Source organism: Mesoplodon densirostris, chromosome 5 (genome assembly GCF_025265405.1).
Source record: "Mesoplodon densirostris isolate mMesDen1 chromosome 5, mMesDen1 primary haplotype, whole genome shotgun sequence".
Classification (NCBI taxonomy): domain Eukaryota; kingdom Metazoa; phylum Chordata; class Mammalia; order Artiodactyla; family Ziphiidae; genus Mesoplodon; species Mesoplodon densirostris.
Genome location: NC_082665.1, coordinates 54,361,470 through 54,386,131, shown reverse-complemented (window position 1 = coordinate 54,386,131; position 24,662 = coordinate 54,361,470).

Genomic DNA, 24,662 nt, shown 5'->3' with positions numbered 1-24,662 from the left:
CTCCCACCCCCGCCCGCCCCAGCAGGTGAGCAGACAAGCCTCTCGGGCTGGTGAGTGCCGGTCGGCACTGATCCTCTGTGCGCGAATCTCTCTGCTTTGCCCTCCGCACCCCTGTTGCTGCGCTGTCCTCCATGGCTCCGAAGCTCCCCCCTCCGCCACCCACAGTCTCCGCCCGCGAAGGGGCTTCCTAGTGTGTGGAAACCTTTCCTGCTTCACGGCTCCCTCCCACTGGTGCAGGTCCTGTCCCTATTCTTTTGTCTCTGTTTTTTCTGTTTTCTTTTGCCCTACCCAGGTACGTGGGGAGTTTCTTGCCTTTTGGGAGGTCTGAGGTCTTCTGCCAGCGTTCATTAGGTGTTCTGTTGGGGTTGTTCCACATGTAGATGTATTTCTGATGTATTTGTGGGGAGGAAGGTGATCTCCAAGTCTTACTCTTCCACCATCTTGAAGCTCCTCCCATTTGTAGATTTTTTGATGATGGCCGTTCTGACCGGTGTGAGGTGATACCTCATTGTAGTTTTAATTTGCGTTTCTCTAAGAATTAGTGATGTTGAGCAGCTTTTCATGTGCCTGTTGGCCATCTGTATGTCTTCTTTGGAGAAATGTCTATTTAGGTCTTCCATCAATTTTTTGACTGGGTTGTTTGTTTTTTTTGTTACTGAGCTGCATGATCTGTTTGTAGATTTTGGAGATTAATGCCTTGTCAGTTGCTTCATTTGCAAATATTTTCTCCCATACTTTATTGGCTTTTAAGAGACGCATCTGGTGTCCCTTGGGCTGGAGGCCAGATATTTCTACTCTTGAATTTTTATATCATTGTGCAAGTTTCAGTATTTTAGAATAATTATGCACTTGATAATAGTGACTTCTCTAAAGTTCTGGGGAGAATATTTTGTTTAGGTACTATCCAGTACTACAGATGACATACTGACTGTAAGAGAAGGTTGCACAGCTAATTCTTGGTAGATTCGTGATAGTTTTGAATACTAACATCCTTTGGCCTTTTGTCAGGTAATCTTTCCTTTATACCAGACTTTTAAAGGATGTTTAATGCATTTTAAAATTAAATTATATTGGGTATAAGATAGGCTGGCTACAAGGATGTATTTTAATCTTCTTAAACCAGAGACAACTAATTGTTCTTAATATTCCTTATCCTTTTCTTACCTAATAGTAGAACTCCTAATTTTAACTTGGCATGTGTTCACCCAGAATAAAGACGACATGTCCCAGACTCCCTTTCAGTTTGGGTAACTGTGTGATTAAATAATCTCCAGTGGGGTTAGGGGAAGAAATGATGTGTTCAACTGCCTGGTCACACCTTTACAGGAAAGGTATAACCTTACATTTTCCTTTCCTCTTTCCAACTCATGAGAGTAGTGGTGTGGTCATGCTTCATTTTGGAACACACTGATAAGGGCAAAATCCTAAAGATAGAAAAGAAATTAGTAAGAACTTGGGTCCCTGATACTAGAAAGTGTCTTGCCAGCTTTGGTTTGCTTACGCCTAGTCTTTTATGCAAGAGAGAGATACATATTTACCTTGCTCTCATCACTGATACTTAGGTCTCAGTTACAGCAACTGAACATATAGTGCAATTTAATAATTTGCAAATTTAATGCTGCAAGTTAATATTTTATAGCCACCAAATTTGAGTGCTTTGTATGGACATTATGCTTGTGTAGATGTCTAGCAGTCTTGGAATTAAGCTGCTATCATCACGTGTTACAGGAGATGACTTTCCATTTCACTCAGACTTCTTACAGTAACTTTCACAGTGTGATCCCATATGTGGCCTCTTTAACATTCCCCACAGCTCTCTCATCTCAGTAGGCTCCAGCCATATTTACCTCGTTGCTGTTCCTAAACATTCTAGGCATGCTTCCTGTTCCATCCTCAGGGTATATGTTGTTTTTGTTGTTGTTCCTAGTTTTTTTTCTTTTTTAATCTCTCTTCTGCAGATCTCTTTGCCTAGCAATCTGCATTTATCTCTGTTTCCACAATTTTAGAATTTTGCTCAATTGTGACTTTTTCACTAAATCCTCCCCTGACCACTTCAATAAATGTTCTTCTCCATTGCTTGATATTTACATCCTCTTTGTACACTTACTTTTTCTCCATTTATTTCCATTTTTTCCTCCTCACTGAAATACTAGCTCTATGAGAGCAGGGACTTTGCCTGTTTAGTCCATTGCTATGTTCCCAGCATACTGTCTGACACCTAGGAATCAGTGGATAAATATTTATTGAATGGGTGTATGAATCAACCACTTAGTGTGTGTATAGATATAAATGATGTTATATCTATTTAAGGGGATAATATTATTCTGGTAACTCATGATTTTTTCTGAAATATCTATAAAAGAAACATGTTGGCTTTTCTAGAAATATGCTCTCTTTCAGTGAAGCTATGAATGATGAAAATTTCATAGACTGGTAGGAAAAGCTCATTTATTCACATGCATTATTAAATTTCCTTAACAGACTACTAATCTCTGATCTTGAAATAATTAGAAAAAAGTCCTAAACTTGCAAGGTTTTTAGGGAACAGTTTGTTATACATATTCTGCAATATAATTATGTGTTTTAATATTATATTTCCTGTCTTTATTTTCCCAAAGCAAGAAATCTGTGCTAAATCAGCCTTGAAAGTAAAAGTAACCACAGAACAAATAATCCTTTCTTGTAATGCCACTAACCAAAGGCTTAATACTGTAGTGAGAATGGATTTATTATACTATATTTGAGTTTCAAAAATGTCACATTACTCTACTTTTTAAGTCAAATGAAGCCAGCTGTGAATCCTGAGTCCTGGGGTTAGAATAGAAATTTAGGCTTTTAAGATACCATCCTCTAGTCAAGAACTCTGGGCTTACATGGATCCGAAAAGCTAGGAGTAGGGCTCATTCCTAGTCCGTGGGAGTTGCAGTCCATACCACTGCATCAGATAGAACATGCAGCTCCATATGGGGCTCAGCTGCTCTGCATGAGTTAGTGCTGTCCCTCCCAGCTGTGCTGCCTGCTGACACAGACCCAACCATACCTCTTTGGTCTCTGCTTTCATAACTTTCCCACTCCATCAACACTCATTACCTTTTCCCCTAAGAACACTTGTTTCTACCCTTTGTGGAAACTCCCCAAATCTTATTTTCTCTCTCTCACATATAGGAAACTACTTCCTTTTTCCAATATACTCTATAAATTCTGTGTGAGACATAAAATGCCATCTTATCATTACCTATAGTCTTGAAAACTAAAGCTATTTCTTTCAGCTCTAGTTAGAACACAACTTTAAGGAGCTTAATAAGACTTTTAAGGAGACTTTTAAGGACATTTTAGTGTCGGAAAAAAATATTGAAGGACTTTGAAATGGTCAAACAAATTAGTAATTCTTCTACTTAGTGCAACCCTCTCGGCTTTCTTTACCTTTCGTTTTCTTTGAGCTACTTTACATAGCTATTTTCAGAAAACTGATAATAATACAAGTAATTTTTGCCCACAGAAATACAAATGAAATGTGTCAGGTTGAATGTAATTGATTATTGCCCTATAGGTAGTGACCAGTTTTGCATCTATTTGTAAATTCATTTCAGAATTCCTGATTGCCTATATATGACAATTTTAAGAGTTTTAATATGTTACTAGTTCCCTCACTAAGGAGTTAAATATAGCATTTGATAAGCATTAGTTTTGTATTTGTATGAGAGCCATGATTTTATCTTCAAAAAATTATTTTACTTTAGAGGCACAGTGATGACCTCTCCTACTTAAGAAGGGGCCATGGAAAGGAAGTGCATGAATATTATTCTTTCTTAGAACACCCAGTGTAGACTAAAACAAACTAGAACAAAAACCATTAACCACAAAGAAGGACAGAAGTTAGTCAGATTTTTCTTTTTAACTAACCATTATATAGTCTTTTTGTGTCTGCCACCTAAAGACTGTCACTCACCATCTGACTCTACAAGGATTGAGTCCTTAGCCTCTGCAGCCACTTATCTTCAACACACCCTGAAAGGAGTTCAGGGCAGAGATCAGGAATGAGGCACTCTGTACTCTGAGAAAAACTGGCAGAACAGGCCCTCAGATCGTTAGATATTTTCAGGAGAAAAATTTTATAAACCTGGATTCTTCTATCTTCCCATACTTAGAAAAGTTCTAAAACCATTAACTAAGATACATGTTCCTTGTGATGAGTAGCAACCTTCTACTGATATGTGTGCTTGGTTACGTGTACTCCCTTTGCCAGAATCACATATTTGCTGCCCTCTCCCCTTACCTCTTTGGAACAGTTTCTCAGAGCTCTCTGAGAGGCTGTCTCCCAGGCTATAGTCCTCAGTAAGACACTGAATAAACTCGACTCACAGCTTTTACATTGTGTTTTTTTTTTTTTTTTTGCGGTACGCGGGCCTCCCACTGCCGTGGCCTCTCCCGTTGCGGAGCACAGGCTCCGGACGCGCAGGCTCAGCGGCCATGGCTCACGGGCCCAGCCTCTCCGCGGCATGTGGGATCCTCCCGGATCGGGGCACGAACCCGTATCCCCTGCATCGGCAGGCGGACTCTCAACCACTGCGCCACCAGGGAAGCCCTACATTGTGTTTTTTTTTCTTTCAGTCGATATGTAAGAATTCTGAGCTTTAATAATGCTGATAAAACCAGTTGAATTAAAGTATTTTATAAAAAGAACAGCTTTGTCTTGCTGATCCTTTGCCACATACTAAGAAAAGTGTAGTATCTCTCTCTCTCTCTCTCTCTCTCTCTCTCTCTCTCTCTCTCTCTCTCTCTCTTTCTACATATGGAAGAAAAAGACTAGCAATGATGAATGAAACCTTAAAGAAATCTGTAATTAATTTGAGTTATATTAAAATGGAATGTGTGGAATTTCATTCCAGGTCTGAGCTAAATTTTACATTTGCCTATAAAAGTTAACATATTTCAAACATTTTTTTAAAAAGAAAATTCTTAAGTATATTAATGTAAAAATGATTTTAGGGGGTATAATCACACTGTTAAGTAATAAAAATTCAACTAAGTGAGCTTCAAAGACCTAATTGGCTTTATTGAATGAGTCATGACTCAACATCCCATCTAGCAAGTAGAGAGGAGCTCCAAGGAGGTGTACAGTATGGAAGGTTGTTAAAGGCAGGTGGCGGAGGGAAAAGGAGAGAGCAGATGACCTCATTTTCCTTTGGTTGATGGAAAAGGGCCTATGTGGCAGATTACTTCATTGGTGCTGACCAGAAAATTCCAGACCGACAGGTTAAGTCTACATTCCTGGGGGAGGTTGTGACTGCAATTAAGTTAGGTATTAAGCCTTGGTTTGGTGATGTGGGCTTAGCACGAGGACTCCATTTTCGGATTGTTGTCTCTTTTTTTCAAGACTGTTAGGAATAAAATGGTGATCGGTGTCCCAAGAGATCTAAATCTCTCTTTATTAATATGTTTGTATGAATTATATCATACCTTATCCTTATCTGCTCATGAAATATGTTTCTAAACCCTAAAGTTAGTTGGTTTAATTTTAATGGAAAGTAGTATTGAGGAATTATATGTGGTTTTTGACAGATCTTTCCAGAATTTCTTTATTTTCTACCTACTTTTCTCAAATTATTCTATGATAGAGAAGACAAGATAGTTTTAATTTTTTTCACTGTTGCTATTTAAGAGGTCTGTGGATGAGCAGTAAAAGTGATTTTTAATATTTCCACTTGAGAAAGAATCATCCCCACTTGACTCTTCCCTGACCCTTGGTTTGAAAAGGCTCTGTTGATTATTGAAATAGATCAATATTGAAGAGGGTTTTTTTTAAAATAAAAAAACCCAATTACTAAAAAATGCAAATACTAATAATTCAGAGCATACAAATTTTTTTTTTTTTTTTTGGTATGCGGACCTCTCACTGTTGTGGTTTCTTCCATTGTGGAGCACAGGCTCTGGACGCGCAGGCTCAGTGGCCATGGCTCACGGGCCCAGCTGCTCCATGGCATGTGGGATCTTCGTGGACCAGGGCACGAACCTGTGTCCCGTGCATTGGCAGGTGGACTCTCAACCACTGTGCCACCAGGGAAGCCCACAAATTTATTTTATAAATGATCATAAGTTGGCCAAAAATAGAATAGAAAACTATGTTTAATTATTTTATTGAGGGGGAAATAAAAGGAATTATGTCAAAATCACATACTCAAAATAACTTATGATAAGCAGCATGATTAAGAGGAGAATTTCTGAACAGACTGAATTATATACGAAGTCCTTCAGTAGCTATTCAGTATAACTATTTCACAAAGTTTTCAGTGGTTTAAAAATTCAGTAGCTAATCGAAACTGGCTGAGATCTGAACAGTGTCATGAACCTTTAGAACTAAACAAGGGATAATAGATGGCAGAAGCAACAGGGATGATTAAAATAATTTGATTGGGGGGAAAACTAAAGTGGAATAACTATAGCTGAGTAACTATTAAAGTAAAACATCTTTCACTCAGATATATGGATTTATATCAAAGGATAAATTTTTAAGGTCACCACATAAGTTTTATAATCTGCTCCAAATACATCCTGTGAAAACATGAATACCAGCTAATTGGGATGAACTATCAGGGAATAGTTTATTTATTTATTTATTTATTATAAATTTATTTATTTATCTATTTCTGGCTGTGTTGGGTCTTCTTTGCGGTGCACGGGCTTCTCATTGTGGTGGCTTCTCTTGTTATGGAGCACGGGCTCTAGGCGTGCGGGCTTCAAAGGGAGTACTTTATATGGTATATTTTCTGAATAAAATAAAGCTTTTATAAAAAGCTTTGTTATGTTTATCAGTATCTGTGTTTTGGAAAAAGTTAAGTATGAATACAAATAAATTCATTTTGAAAACTTATTGAGGATTTACTCAATCCAGACACCAGCCAAGTAATGTTTCATGTCGCACCTCATTTAATCCTCACAATATCCCTAAGGAATGTCACTGAATCCCTCAGTCTCCTTCGATTATGTTAATGTTAGCATACAGCCTTAATTGCAGCAGCTTCTACAATCCGTTTTTCTTTTATCCTTCATCCATCTCTCTCTTTGCTTGGGGATATCGTGCATTAGAATACAATTAGAAGACAATTCGGTCTACGGGAGAAATCACTATTTCCCTTTTTAAAAAAAATCTTCTGCATCTTAATCATAACAATTTTTACTACTCTTGAGCACATATTATATGCTAGTCACTGTTCTAAACCCTTCCATACATTATATTATTTAATCTTCAGGATAACTCTGTGTGATGGATATTGTGATCACTCCAGTTTTCTGCCTGGAGAGCACAGGGCCAGACAAGTTATGTAGATCATCCAGTGCTACAAAATGGGAGGTGGCAGACCTGGGATTACAGTTCTCTTTGTCTGGTTTCAAAGCTAATTCTCATAATTTTTGTAGTATACAAAAATTGGTATTATATATCACTCCCTGGAAATTGGTATTATATGTCACTCCAGTTTTACACACACACACAATTGAAGTAAAATTTACATATAGTGAATGAACAGATCCTAAGTGTATAATTCATTGAGTTTTGATAAATGAATATCTGTCTAATCACCACACAGTCAAGATACAGAACATATACTTCACTTCAGAAAACTCCCTCATCTTCCTTCAAGAGAATCCAGAGTCAAATAGGTAAACATGGTTCTGGTCTTTATTACTGTCGAGTAGTTCTTCCTCCTCTTGAACTTCATATAAATAGAATAATACAGTATATACTCTTTTATCTCTGGCTTCTTCCACTCACCATAATGTTTTTAAGATTCATCCATGTTGTGTGTATGAGCAGTTCATTTTTTTCAGTATCATATTGCATATCTTTTGTTAATTTTTATATACATATTTTCTGGTTTTAATGCTGTTATAAATGAAATTTTTTGTCTTTTTAAAAATTTTTTATTTTCTGTTTGTTTTTGCTGCTAATGTATTGAAATATCATTGATCATACCCTTCAAAATTGGTAAATTCACTTATTAGTTCTGATTATTTGCTGAATTATGTTCTCTCAAAATTATGTTGAAGCATAACCCTCAGTACCTCAGAATGAGTGTATTTGGAGATAAGGTCTTGAAAAGGGTGACTAAATTAAAATGAGGCCCTTACAGTAGGCCCTAATCCAATTTGACTGGTGTCCTTGTAAGAATAGGAAATTTGGTTACACAAAGAGACACTAGGTATGCACACACATTGTGAGATGTTCGCCATCTACATGCCAAGGAGAGAGGCCTTAGAGGAAACCAAACCTGCTCACACCTTGTGTTTGACTTTTAGCCTCCAGAACTTTAAGAAAATTAATTTCTGTTGTATATGCAACTGAGACTGTGATATGTTGTTAGGGCAGCCCTAGAAAACCAATACAGGTCCTTTGTGTTTAGGGGTAGATTCCTTAGGACTTTGGGGGCATAACTGTTTATGCCCTCATCAAATATAGAAACTTTTATTTCTTTTTTTTTTTTTTTTTTTTTTTTTTTTTTGCGGTATGCGGGCCTCTCACTGCCGTGGCCTCCCCCGTTGCGGAGCACAGGCTCCGGACGCGCAGGCTCCGCGGCCATGGCTCACGGGCCTAGCCACTCCGCAGCATGTGGGATCCTCCCGGACTGGGGCACGAACCTGTGTCCCCTGCATCGGCAGGCGGACTCTCAACCACTGCGCCACCAGGGAAGCCCCATACAATCTTCATGTCTTTTAAAATTTTATTTGTATTGGCTAGGTGTATTAGCTAGGTGTATGATGAAAGGAAATAGAAAATAACCATATGTTCCTTGCTCCCAATCTTAGAAAGTGTTCAATATTTCATATTAAAATTATGTATGATATTAGCTGTAGGTTTTTTATGTATGTCATATATCAGTAATGAATGCTCCCTTCTCTTCTTAGATTTCTGAGTTTCTTTTTAATAAAATCAAGTGCTTTATTTGAAGTGGGAATGATTATGTGATTTTCTTCTCTGTATTTCGTTAATATGGTGGATTACTTTTATCTTCAAATGTAAAGGTGACCATTTATTCCTGGGATAAACCTTGATGTATTTTTTTATGTATTGGTAAATTCTATTTTTTAATAACTTGTTCAGGAATTTGTTTCCTTATTTATGAGAGGTTTTGGTCTGTGATTTTCTTTTGTGGCAATATTTTTGCCAGGTTTTGGCATCAGAGTTATGCTGGTCTCAGAAAATAAGTTGGGGAGTGTACTTTCTGTTTTCTGAAGGATTTTCTATAAGATTGACATAATTTCTTCCTGAAATATTTGATAGAATTGGTCATTGAAATCTTCTGGATTGAGGTTTTAGATAAAAAAATTCATTGTCTTTAATAGATACAGGACTATTCATATTTTCAATTTCCATGTGTTAGTTTTGGTGAGTTGTGTTTTTTTTCTTCTATTTTTCGCATTTAATCCATGACATTGAGTTTATTGTTATACAGTTGGTTTGTCATCACTTCTATATCTTTAGTATCTGAAGTGGCATCTTTTAAATTCCTTCCTTGTTAATTTGTTTTTTCTCTCTTAATTTCTAGACCAGTCTAGCTATTTTTGTTTTCTGTTTCTTTAATTTCTGTTCTTATTTTTGCCTATTTACTTTATGTATAATTTGCTATTCTTTTTCTAGTTTCCTAAAGTGATAATTTGTGATCAATTTAGACTTTTTATCCTCTTTAATATAAGTTTATAGAGCTATGAATTTCCTTCTAAGCACTTCATTTTATGAATTTTGATATACTGTATTTTTATTATTAATTATCATTAAATCATAAATAATTCTAGTGCCTTTGTGGTTTCTTCTTAGATCCGTGTAATTTAGAATATAGTTTAGATTGTTTAATTTTCTTATATTTGGAGCTTTTTTAGATATCTAGATTATTATTAATTTTTAAACTTAACTTTATTATTGATTTCTAATTGAATTTTGATGTGAACTAAATGTGAATATCTTGCCATTTAAGATGTATCTTGTTGGCCAGATATGGCCAATCTTGCTGAACATCTCATGTGCATTTTTAAAGATGATTTTTTCTGCCTTTGTGGGATGAAATGTTTGTTCTATGAATGTCAATTAGAACAAGTGGTTTGATGTTGTAAATTCTATAAATTTTCTATTTTTTTGTCTAGCACCTTTTTTTTTATCAATTTCTGAGAAAGATGTGTTTAAACTTCCAGCTATGACTGTTGCTTTATCTCTCTTAATTTTTGTTTTTTGTTTCTTGTGCTTTGAACCTTTGTTATTAATGTTATTAATGTACATTCACATTTAAGATTGTTATGTCTTCTTGATGAATTTACTCATTTATCATTATAAAATGTTCCTCTTGGGCTTCCCTGGTGGCGCAGTGGTTGAGAGTCCGCCTGCCGATGCAGGGGACACGGGTTCGTGCCCCGATCCCGGAAGATCCCACATGCCGCGGAGCGGCTGGGCCCGCGAGCCATGGCCGCGGAGCCTGTGTGTCCGGAGCCTGTGCTCCGCAACGGGAGAGGCCACAGCAGTGAGAGGCCCGCGTACAGCAAAAATAAAATAAAATAAAATAAAATAAAATGTTCCTCTTAATTTCTAGCAATATTCCTTGTCTTGAGCTCACAGTTTGCTTATGAATATACCCACTTTAGTTTTCTTATTATTAGTGTTTGAATGACATATATTTTTCTTTTAACCTATTTCTTCATATTTAAAATGCTTTTTTTATGGGCAGCATTTAGTTGGGTTTTGCTTCCCCTATCAAATCTAAGAATCTCTTCCTTTTAATTGGGGTGTTTAGTAATTTACATTTAGCCTAATTATTAATTCTGTTTGAATAAAGCCTATCACTATGCCATTTGTTTTCTACTTGTCCCATCTCATTTTCATTTCTCTGTTCCTTCTTTCCTGCCCTTTTAAAATATGAGTTTAATATTCCAGTTTAATATTCTAGTTTGATTCTTCCATTAACTTTATTTATATACCTCTGTGTTATTTTTACTGGTCTCTCTAGGCATTACGTATGTATCCTTAATTTATCAGTCTACTTAGAATTAATATTGTACCTTATTATCCTCCTGTCTTTTGTGTTATTGTTTTAATACATTTTATATTTACATACATCATAAATCCAGCAAGGTAATGCTATACTTTTTTGCTTTTAATAGGCGTAGGTCCTTTAAAGAAATTAAGAGAGAATTTTGATTTTATATTTACTCACATACTTATCATTTCCAGTGCTGTTTCTTTCTGTAGATTTATGTTTCATCTTGTATATTTACTTTTAGCCTATACACTCCCTTTTCCATTTTTTAATAATACAGATCTGATGTTTGATGGTGATACATTCTCTCAACTTTCACATATCTGAAAATGACTTTATTTCTCCTTAATTTTTGAATTATATTTTTTATGGAAAAGAGAATTCAGAATTGACTTATATTTTATAGGACATCAAAGGTATAGTTCCCTTGTCTTCTGGCTTTTATTGCTTCAGGTGAGAGCCAGCTCTCATACATATGTTTATTCCTTTGTGTGTTATTTAACTCTTTATGTCTGTCTGCTTTCAAGATTTTGTTTTTCAACAGTGTGACAATAATATACCCAAGTGTGATTTTCTTTGTATTAACCCAGTTTGGAATTAATTTAGGTTTATGAATTTGCAGGTTGATACTTTAAAAAAACTTAGTAAATGTTTGACCATTTCTTTGAATATATTTTTTAAAATCTATTTCTCTCCTTTCTTTCCTTCTAAGACTCTACTTCATATATGTTAGACTGATGCGTATTGCCAGACAGGTCACTTAGAACCTGATGTTTATTGTTCAGTCTTTTGCTTATCAGTTCTTTAGATTAAGTCATTTCTATTCATCTGTCTTTAATTTTACTGTTCAATTCTCATTTCTCTCCAATCTGCTTTTATGTCCATCAAGGAAAAGTTTCATATTATATATTGTAATTTTCCATTTTAGAATTTTTATTTAGTCCTTTTAAAGATAGTTTCCATTTTCTATGCTAAGATTTCCTATTTTTTAATTCATTGTAAGGATAGTTTTTGCTTTACTACACTGAGCCTAATTCTAATAGCTACTTTAAATTCCTTGTCTGCTAATTCCAATATTTTAGTCATATTGTGTCTTTTTCTATTGATTGCTTTTGTGTGTGTATGTGATAATTGGTTATATTTTTCTGCTTATTTAATTATCTGCTATTTTTTTTCCTGGAAATTCTGATTTATTGTAGATTGTTGATTCTGTTATCATCCTCTGAAGAGTCTTGCTTTTTGTTCTATCAGACAGTTAAACTAGTTGCCTGATCACTTTGAATTCATGGAGGCTTGTTTTTATGTAAACACCTTGCCTTAAGGCAAAGACCTGAGGTGTTTACCAAGTCCCTCTGACGTGGAAGGATTTGTACTCCACACTCTTATGCAGTGGGAAATCCCTGAGATCTCTGCTCAGTTCTTTCAGCCTTCTAACTCTTGTTTTCCTCTAAGGTTTTTCAAGTCTTCCTTATGTGTTTTCCATTCAGGGGTCAGCCAAGAGTATATGGGAAGTATGTATGATAATTTTGGGTCTTCCTCCATTGTGAATCCCTTCTTTATGGAATTTCTTCGCATAATTTTCACCATTTTGGTAGGCACAATTACTTCATTTGACACCTTAAGCAACAAAACAAAATGAAGTAAAATAAAATAACGTGGGAAAAAAAAGCTGTAACTTTTTGCTTGAGTTCTATTTGCCAGCTCTGTACAGACTTGAGAATATCCTCAGGGGAAAAGCAATATAAATGTGAGTTCTATCACGTGTATTTTTTTTTCTTCAAGAATCAAATCCCTTCTAGTTTTTGCCTTTTTTGGTCATTCTCCAATGTGTTATTATTATTATTTTTTTTACATTTTGTTCAGATATTATAATTATTATCTGTAAGAGGGATAGTCTGCTAACAGGAAGCCACATTAATCCATTTAGACTAAATGGCTTAAGATTTGTAGGATTCAATGGTCTATACTAGTTTGCGGTCTTTTTTCAACCTCTGTCTTTGGTCATCTACCCTAAAGTTTAATCCTTAGACCCACTGCTCTGCTAAGGAACCCTATCTTTAAATGCCTGATCATAGGGCATTTAAAGTGTTTCCAGGTCTTGCTCATTACAGTCCAAAAAGGACCAAATGAAAACCTGCCCAATAATGCATGATTCTGGCCTTAAACATCTCTCAGAGGTTCTCCTTCCCTTTCTTTTTCTCTTTCTCTCTTTACCACAACCCATTCCCCTGAGCTATTACTGAAATTTTTCTTACTACAATGATTTTAAGCCCAAGTGCCACAAAGGAGACTCTCAGCTACAAACAAAAGTCACCTTCCTATTTCTATCTTTAAACATTTTTCTTTTTTCAATTGAAAAGTAATGGACAAGACAGTCATGCATGCTATGAAGAAGAGATGGTTGCAGTCAAATTATTTCTGTGCCAATAGGAAACAAAAAAGCAAGCCAGACAAAATCTTTCAGTATTTCTATTTTTCATTCCTATTCATTACAGAGAAGGCTGGTTTTGGTTGAAATTGTTTTTAAAACTCATTTACTATGGGGCTGCATGTAAAAGTAAAGGATAAAGGAGGAACAGCTCCCAAAATATTATGTTTTCACCCTCATCACAATGAAAATGAGGGCTAATCTAGGCATCTAAAAAATTTTCAGGCAGCAGTTTGACCTTGGTTCTAGGGTAGTATTTTACATGGGAAAAATCATTCCATATATTCCTATTATGCAATATTACCAGGAAAAAAATTAAACAAATAATTACAAGATAGAATTTGAGACAATTTAAATTAAGTATTAATATAATATTAGAACTATTATTATGAATAAGTATGAGACAAAATGATACTACATTTCAGAATTTAAAAAAATAACTAAAATCAATAAAATTTATTTTCAGATACTTTTATCTTTGGTATTATCTAAAGTTTAGTGCATTTTAGTTCTTCATAGAACAGAATTTTTACCTGTGTGAAAGTGATGTATCTACATTATAAAAATCAATCAGAAAATATAAAAAAGAAAAATGTGCCCTATTTCCCCACTCTAATACATCTTCTTTTGGATTTACTTGTTCTAATTCGATGAATTAGTTATTATATTTTCATTGAATTTCTGTCCTTTTTCCTATGTAAATTTCTAAAAATTTGAAATGAGAGCTTGCATATACTTTCATGTATTGTTTTTAATAATAATATGCTCAAATATTTTTATTGTGCTCCACTTTTTTCATAGTCATCACTATAGGTGGGCTTACCACAGTTGACTCATTTTTTTAAATATGAAAACATTTTTCAAATTTTTACTGTTATATACAGTGAATTCTGTTATCTGTATAACTGTGGGGTTCATTTTTCTTGTTTTTAAAAGGAAATGATACCTATCTTGTAGATTGTGGTGTGAATATTCTATATTAAATGTTTAGTATACTACCTGAAACATCTTTGACTAAAAGAAATTGTTAATCCCTCTTATCTTTTGAGACAAATCCTTAGGTCATAGATGCCGTGCCATACTACAGATGAGTGGATACATATGGTAGAGAAAATGAAAAAGCACCTGATGGTGAATATTTGTAGCACTTGAAGCAGGTCATACACTAAGGAAGAGCTTGGGACAGATATGTTGTGAATATTAAATTGTAATGTACATAAGAAGTATATCTTTTAGGCATCAGATATTTGCTAATGTATGGGTTTTGGGAGGATAGTTTATTTTCTTTATGTCTCATCTTCCTATCTCTACAAATGGTATTTTTTCTGTTACAATCCCATGTCAGAAGTTTGGAGTTGGAGGTTGACTGTGACCTTTTGCTCCATGATGAAACATCCTATTTTAAAAACTCAAATTCTCACTTAAAGTAAATGTCTAAATTGACAAGCATCCATAGGAGATTTCAGAAAAAAAAAAAAAAGAAAAAAAGAGGGACATATGAAAGAACTCTGGATCAGGAGTGAGAAGCCCAGTATCTACGTTTTACGCCACCACTAACATTCTTAGAGATTAAGCCTAGTTAGTTAGGTTCTGTTTCCTCATTTATAACATAAAATGTGTGATGGTTAATTCTGTATATCTACTTGACTGGCCATGGGGTGCCTGGATTAAATATTATTTCTGGGTGTACTGGTGAGGGTGTTTCCAGATGAAATTGGCATTTGACCTGGTGGACTCAGTAGATTATGCTCCCCAAATTTTGCAGGCATCATCTAATCCATTGAGGGTCTGAATAGAACAAAAGGCAGAAAAGAAGGAATCTGCTCCTTTTTCCTGTCTGTGTTGAGCTGGGATATCTCATCTCATCTTCTCTTGCCCTCAGACTGGGATTTATATCATTGGCTCCCCTGTTTCTCAGGTGTTTGGACTCAGACCGAATTACACCACCAGCTTTCCTGGGTCTCCAGCTTGCACATGGTAGACTGTGAGACTACTCAGCCTCCATAATTGCCTGAGCCAATTCCCCATAATAAATCTCTGTTTTGAGAGACTTACTTACTAATAAGAATGGAGAATGCTTACTAATACAGATGTATTTTATTATTTTATCTTTGAGATTCCATGACCAGAAGTACACACAGGAAACAAACATTTTAAACATTTCATTTTAATTTAAATGTGTAGTTGAGCAAATATCAACACATTTAGAAATAGTGTGGGGAATATCTAATGGCTACATCTTTGATACAGAAAGACTGATAAATTAAAATTTTAAAATTTAATTATTTTTCAAAATGAATGTGAGTGGAAAATGAAATAATTTCATTATATCTCCTAATGGCCTAGATCCATGTTTCTATTCTGTTGTGGCCCTATGACCTCCAGAGAACATATGTTTATTTTGCCATTAAAAAAAAAAGTATTACTGAGTCTAACTTTCATTGAAAACTAAGAATCTTGACACATCAGGTATCATCATTAGAGTCACCTCAGTTGGGGTAATTCTAATCAAGTGATTCTATCAGGCTAAAGTTATCATATTTTTTGCCAGATTAATTAGTAATAATATACATATTTCTTTAAAAATTATCTACTGCTAAATTAATATAACAATAACAATATGAGTTTGTTTCTGATTTTTCTGGGAAAATTTACAATTACAATTCTGGAAATCCAGTTTTAATATTATCAGCATCGGGCCTCCCTGGTGGCGCAGTGGTTGAGAGTCCGCCTGCTGATGCAGGGGATACGGGTTCGTGCCCCGGTCTGGGAGGATCCCATATGCCGCAGAGCGGCTGGGCCCGTGAGCCATGGCCGCTGGGCCTGCGCGTCCGGAGCCTGTGCTCCGCAACGGGAGAGGCCACAACAGTGAGAGGCCCACATACCGCAAAAAAAAAAAAAAAAATATTATCAGCATCAAAGTGAGAGTAAGGGTACCTCCATTATATGGAATACAAGTACATTTCACTGAAGCATCCTCTAACATTAATGGAAGAACTAAAAGCTGGGGAAGATGGAGCCAAATTCACTTAGCTGAGAAGGCCTCAAGAAATAGGTACACTTTCTTCTTTCAAAGCTACACGAGTGGAAAACTAAATGTCCTGTTCTACAGCAAATGTCTGTGCTCCCTAAAAGGAAACCTGTAGAAATTGAAAACCCAATTGCTGAGGTCATGAGATATAAGTAGAGATTGGGATGTTGGTTGTGTTAAAATTTGTGGTGGGAAAGAACAAGCAAATAAGAATGTAAGAAATGTCTTGCTATGCTGGACTGTTCACTGTGAATTCCATAAGAAATGGAAGTCGACATAGTCCCTTACCTAGAAATAAAACACATTTTTAGGTCAAGCAGCCATTTTTCAAAAGGTCACAAAAGCTCAGCCAGCAAGAAAGCCAAACAGGAATGAAACGAATGGGCGTACTCAGATCATTTTAGGCTGATTAGCCATTCATATCATTTTCAGTTCATAGACTAGTTAGTGGGCAAATGTTGGACTTAATTGTGAGACCTTAATATTATGTACCTGGATCAGTGAAAGAAATAATACAAGCAGGAAGAACGTGTGCATCAGTTCCATTACCCTGGCCTATGTCATAAGGTAAAAATGGAATGTGAACAGTGCTAGTCATGGTGGCTAGTACTTGTGTAGAAAACTCTTATAGCTGGCTTGGTAGCAACACTTTTTCTACAGTGTTAAACATGCATTATGGCAATATAATGCAAGTGTCTATAAGCCTGGGATGTAATTAAAATCATGTCCTGAATACTCTAAGTCAAAATTCAAAACCACCATATTTTTTCATTTATTGTAGGAGAATCTTTACTCTTGTTTTCACACATGCAATTGTTTTTCCATTAATTATGGTATAATCTTTACCATATTTCTGAAAAATAGGGAGGAGATATAGCAAGTAGAAATAAAAAAACTCAACAGAATAAGAAAATTGTCCCAGCTATTCTTTGCCCTAGAAAAGGTTTGTCTTCCAAGAATTCTCAAGTATATTGAAAGTAATAGTATATATTATAGTTGTGTAATTATAATAAGGAGTAAGTTTCATCACTGCCCTATCCCTCATGTAACTATACGGTGATTTTAACTGTTCTAGTGCAATATACGAATGCTAAATGATCCAAGACTTTGAAAATATCTGTGGACAAAAGGCCTTTACTCCACATCTGTTGGATAGATGCCTTACAGTGGATGAGACACAATTCTCACCTCGGTGGTGACCCGTGGTATACAGGCTTCCATGCGGACCTCTACCCTGGTGTTTAATCTGCCCTACCTCTGCTTCTCCCTTTGCTCTTTGTTTTGGAAGCTCACTCTTTCATATTTTTCTCCCTGTTCCCAGCTAAGATGATCTTCACTCATTCTCCAGAGATAACCAGAGAATAGCTCCCACTGGCTATTCCTGGAGAATTCAGTCTCTGGTTATTATTGTAGATGAAGAAGAGGCTCACTGAATATGATAAATTGTGCTAGGCCCACAGTTTCCAGACTTTCGAGGATAAAAACCTCATTTTGAAGGCCAAAGCAATTTCAAGACACTACAACATAAAAGTAGTAATACTGATGGTATTGTTACTGAACCAGGTTCCTTTGCCTGATGTGCAGCAAGCCAAATGCCAAGATGCCAAGGTTTGCAGCAGAGAAAAGATTTATTCACGAGGCAGCCAAGTGAGCAGACCAGAGAATAAATCTCAAATCCACCTCCCTGAAGATAGGGTTTAGGGATATTTATGGAATGAAGAGGCAGGGTGATCTGAGGTGTGGGGAAGGATATCGGAGGTAAGAAAAGAGAGGTAACTGATGGTCTGAGCAAGCATAGTCAGGCTTCATGGCTCTTCACACAATGTGTGTTCAGAAAATGGAAGCCTTAGCATGTCCTGAAGGTGGAGTTTTTGGCCCTCTGAAGTCAAAATGTCATTCATGGGACACTCATGAGGACCCGGTTGAATGGTCAATGGTCTCAACTGGTTTAAACTGGGCAAGAACTAGCTCCATGTTCCTGAAAAAAAACTTAAGCAACCATTACTGTAGTGACCCAAACGTCAGATGTGTTGTCTTTAAGGAAACTAGTGGGAGTTTAGTTTAGTATCTACTAGAAGCCAGAGACTAAAAGCAAGCAAGGCAGGTTAGGTTTGGAGGGCCTCATCAGATCAGCCCTCAGTTTCAATATCTATTGGCTTCTAAGAATCAGTACCTACTTTTCTACTATTTATACTTTATTAATCATAGCAGCATCTACATACATTGGGGACATATTTGTTACTATAAGAAAGGCAGTCTAACATTATGCATGCAAGCTGTGGGACTGGTCTGCCTGGGTTTAAACATGAATATGGCTCTGCCACTTATTAGTTGTATGACCTTGGGCAAGGTACCCAAGACTTCCATGCTTCAGTTTCCTTATCTGCAAAGTGAGCCTAAAAATAGTAGCTATCTTGTAAGGTTGCTATAAGCATTAAATGAATTAATCCATATAAAGTGCTTAGAACAGAGTACTCAATAAATTTTAGGTATTACTATTAGTTGTGAGGCATATTGTTTACTGCACCTGTTCATAGCACAGCTTGTTCATAACACAGCTCCTCTAAGATATTCAAGGACAGCAGTTTTTTTTGAGATTATGTTAAATAACATATAACTGATTTAATAGCACATGGTCTACGTATCTACCAAGATGTGTTTGGTCTTGTACGTTTAATGTGGGAGAATTAATAAATTGGACCTTGTCAGTATTAAGAGACAGAATATTTTAAGCCTAGCTGATTAGGAGGCAAGATATAATTTAGAGGATCATGAAAGGTGAACATTAATCTGTGGATCTACATGTAAGAAATCCCCATTGCCTTTAGGCAGGTTAATCATGTCTCCCTGGACTCCACTTCTACCCATTAACAAATTACCTCATTGTCTCTTCTGGGGCTGACAGGCAATTTTAGTGATAAATAAAGTTGAAGACTTTCAATGTAAAGTTTGAATCACTTTGCATATATTTACACACATAAACAAAACAACATTTGGCAATTTAGGATTTGGCAGGATAAAAGACATTTAATAAATTTATCACCACCTAGATGTTCCAGAGGCAAACACTGATTTTGATGCAATTAATCTAAGCATTCAAAGAGTGAATTAATGAATTTCTAAGTAACTTACTATGGCTTGCTTCTGCCTTTGCAGATCTTACATCCACTCGTGTTGAAATCTCTTTCTCTCATTTAATTTCTCTCACCTCTCCTAAATTTTGGGGTATCAAAACAAACAAATAGTTAAAGACAGATGGGAAAAGGAATTTCTCACTCTTCCAAATGCAAATATACATGGAAAAGAAGAACACAATGTTTTGATGGTGACGTATTTTATATTATTTACCTGATGCCTAATACATGATAATAAATCACTTACATGAGTCAAGAGATGGAGAAGAAGTTTGCCTCCACTTTGTAGAGCACTATATACTTCAGAGTATTCAATAGGAAGGGTGGGTAAGAACATTTGGAATAAGAGAGTTATAGGGAGGGGGCGGTAGTATAGCACAGGTTCTTCTACAGATTGAATTTGGCAATGTTCCTCTGCATAGGTTGCCAGTAAGTGAATAAATGTTACCAGCGATCAATAGAGAGTGTTAGAAAAGGCTAAGTTATCAAAACAGAGAACAGTTTAGTTTGTTCCGGGAGACCAAGCATCAGACTGTCATTGAAGTAGTGATAACCTCAGGCAACTTTAGATATCTATTTAGCCAGCCACTTACCTTAGGGGCTCACCCTCTATAGTTTGTAGTTCCTTAAGTTGGTTTGAAAAATGTGAGGTCAAACAGTAGGTGGTTATTCCTAAAGCAGTGGTAGGGGAGAAAAAATAATTTCCCTACTACCTTTCTAGATTCTCCAGCTGGCGCCCTGAAAACTTGACTTCCAAAAGACAGGATAATAAGAGAAAAACAAAGTTTGTTAGCAGGTGCATCATGCTTACACATGGGAGGATCCAGAGATAAGTAGCCCAAAGGGGTAGTTAGACCTTGGGTGTACAGATAGAGCATCTTAGCAAAGGAACAATACATTTTCAGATAAGTGAAAAGACAAAGACTGATTTTCTAGGAGTGATAAATTGTAGAAAAGCAAATATGTGGGGAACTAATGGAAGATAAGGCTAATTAGTAAAGTTTGTTGTGGAGATTCCTCTGATGCCAATGGGCTGATAAAGGTTGAAAGTTGTCTCTGGTGATAACTTTTGTCCTTCCAGGTAGAGGGGGGAAAGGGGACACCTTGGCAAATTTATGTCCTGCTTTTAGGCAGATAGAGGGAGGGCAGAGAGCTTTTCTTGTATCTGCTTCTTTTCTATTGCCTTTAGCTAAAAATAATCTTGTTGCCAAAGTGGCATATTTGGGGGTGGCATATTCTGCTACCATACACAGTTAAATTTTCACTCTCATCTCTAAAACTGAAAAATCCAAACTGCTTAGGATGAAACTTGAGTGGACATAGATAGCAAGCTACCCCAAATCAAATGCCTAATAAAAAACTTGGAGAACATTAACTATTTTCTTGAGTCTAGAAAAGAAAAGCTAGATAGTGATCAATAATATAATGTTTTAATTTAGTAGGAGGTTTTAAATTCATGCACATCTTGTTATATTTCTCTAAAATTCTCCCTATTCACATCTTATGTTATACAAATCTTAGAATATTAAAAATTATTTTGATAATAAGTTTGAAATATATGTCAGAATAAAATATTTGCAGTTCCTTTCTTGCAGCTTTCCATGTCCAAGTGGAGATCACGTTTTGCCTGTATATCAGTTAAAAGGCACTACTCTTTACCTAGCAACAAGTAACAGATTCATTCAAACTCTCCTCCTGTTTGAGAGGTTTACATCAACATAACTGATAGTAGTGTTTTAATATTTTGTTTTAAATTTATGCCCCAAATCATGATACTACCACCACCATCGTAGTTAACAGTAAAAATATATTAATATATATTAAACATCTACTATTTACCAGATTCTATGCTACAATTTTATAAAATCTCTCTATTGTATGTCTCAGTATCTACTATGATCCAGTAACTGCCCTAGGTGCAAGGAAAATAGCAATGAACAAAAGAGACAAAACCTAGAGAATGGACTTGAGGACACGGGGAGGGGGAAGGGTAAGCTGGGACGAAGTGAGAGAATGGCATGGACTTATATACACTACCAAACGTAAAATAGATAGCTAGTGGGAAGCAGCCGCATAGCACAGGGAGATCAGCTCAGTGCTTTGTGACCACCTAGAGGGATGGGATAGGGAGGGTGGGAGGGAGGGAGATGCAAGAGGGAAGAGATATGGGGATATATGTATATGTATAACTGATTCACTTTGTTATAAAGCAGAAACTAACACACCATTGTGAAGCAATTATATTTCAATAAAAAGAAACAAACAAAAAAACCTCTGCCTCAATGGAGCTTATATTTTAGGGGTGAAAAACCTGAGCTTAGACAGATTAAGTAAATTCTTCAAGATCACAACAAGCAATAACAGTCTGTGAGGAAACTAAGATTCCATGTCAAGTCTTGTGATTGCATAGACAATCAAATAGTCTATTCACATTAAACAACTGTTCTATTCTTATGAATCCAAAATATTTTCTCCTAAAAATATTATCTACAGTATGATAGTTTGTTTGCTGTTTTAAATCATTTGTCCACAGAACTGGTCTTCTTTAAAAAAAATAAAGTATAGTTGATTTACACATTATATTAGTTTTAGGGGTACAGCATAGTGATTCAATATTTTTACAGATTATACTCCATTTAAAGTTATTATAAAATATTGGCTGTATTCCTTGTGCTATGCAATATATCCTTATATCTTATTTTATATATAGTAGTTTGTACCACTTAATCCCCTACCTCTATCATGCCCTCCCCCCACCTGTCCCCCCACCAGTAACCACTAGTTTGTTCTCTATATCTGTAAGTCTGTTTCTGTTTTGTTACGTTCATCTGTTTGTCTTTTTTTTTAGATTCCACATATAAGTGATAACATAAATATTTGCAAATGATATGTCTGAGAAGGGGTTAATATCCAAAATATATACACAACTCATACAACTCAATATCAAACAGGTTTTTTTAACCAGTTTAAAAATGGGCAGAGGACCTGAATAAATATTTTTCCAAAGAAGCCATACAGATGGCCAACAAGCACGTGAAAAGATGCTCAACATCCCTAATCATTAGGGAAATGCAAGTCAAAACTACAATAAGATATCACCTCACACTGGACAGAATGGCTGTCATTAAAAAGACCATAAATAACAATGTTGGCGAGGATGTGAAAAAAAAGAAACCCTAGTAAACTGTTGGTGGGAATGTAAGTTGGCACAGCCACCTTGGAAAACTGTATGGTGGTTCCTCAAAAAGCTAAAAATACAGTTACCATATGATCCAGCAATATCCACTTCTGGATATATATCCGAAGAAAATGAAAAGGCCAATTTGAAAAGATATTGATATACGCACCCCAATGTTCACAGCAGCATTATTTATAATAGCCAAGATATGAAAGCAACATAATTGTCCATCTATAGGTAAATGAATAAAGAAGATGTGGTGTGTGTGTGTATATATATATATATATATATATATATATATATATATATATATGCAAAGGAATATTACTCAGCCATAAAAAAGAACGAAATGTTGTCATTTGCAACAACGTGGATGAACCTGGAGGATATTATGCGTGGTGAAATAAGTCAGAGAAAGGCAAATACTGTGTATTATTACAGAGCTATTCTTACCACAACACAAGGATTTGCCATTCTAACTCTTGTCCAGATGTAAGGAAATTAAATCTTCCTTTGGTTTTTGATCTGTTTTCTCCCCTATAGTCCATCTATATGGGCTATAATTTTACCCAAAGTGAAAATTACTAAGTAATGTTTAAACTATGTGAGGTTTTTCTTCAGAATGAACCTTATTAAAACAGTAATACTATATACATTTGAGCAAAAAGTAAGTCTCAAGTAGCAGCTCAGTTGAACAGCTTAACTTCCATGAACACACTCTTGCACAGTCACTGTGGGACCAGCATCCATCCTCTAGAGTGGTCCAGAAAGAGAGAGCTGAGGCCAGAGCTTGCTTGTGAGGTGACATAGAATCTACAGACCCTGACTTGATGAAGTTTCTTCTTGTTAGCTGTTTTTTTGTTTGTTTGTTTTGTTTTTTGTTTGTTTTTTAAAATTGTTTCTCATGTGGCAATGGAGAGGATGTTAGGAAAAAAAGGCTGACACTCAAAATGGCCCCTAGTCACTTATTTGTCATTTCAAGTGTGTGATTAAATTTCTTCTTTTTGCACTTTTGTCAGTGCCGTTCAGCCAAGACCATCAGGAACACACCTGCAGTTGAACAAAGTTGGGTTTGTTGACTTGTTGCAATGAGGGAGAACATGTACCGTGGGGAAACATGGAATATCTCAGAAGGTTTTAGAGGGGACTCCCTGCAGAATTTCAGCTTCTGTTAGTTGCTTTTTAGAAGGATTCAAGGAAGCAGGGCTTTGCTGTGTATTGGATGCCATTAGAAAGTAGAGGTAACTCTGTTTCTTAACAATTCTTATCTAAAAAACAAAAGGAATGAAGCAAGGCGAAAACTATGTTTGGTAAAGAAGTAGCATTCACTCATATTAGCCAGGATAGAAAGATGTTTGGTCATTTTTATGGTTGGAAATGTGTATGATACTGTCTGTGATCAGATGTGATTTTCAGTAGTCTTGATTTTTGTCTGTCATAATCACTGATTCAGAGTGGCCTTCTCCCATATTGGTGTTCTGTGAGACTGTTGATGTTCCACAAGAGAAGAACACGAACTAGAAGAACATGAACATGCTAGTCCAGCTCGTGGTAACACTGAAGCCCAGCTAATAGTGCTGTACCAAGACCTGGCTGTCACTGTCGGGGCTGCCTTTCTCTCTCACTATTAACAACTTGCTTCAGAAATTTCAAGATCAGTTGTTGTTGTTAAAATATTGGTTGGTTAGAGCACAGGAAATATTGGGAACTTAAGATTTCATGAAGTAGGATTGTGGAGGAACAACACGTTTCTTCCTCAGACACAACTTTTCGTTTGCTAGGACAAGGAGCAAGGTGCACACATATATGAGGGCGAAGCTCTTAAGCATTCTTATGGGTATGTCTCTGTATAGCTGTATATATGTGTGTATGT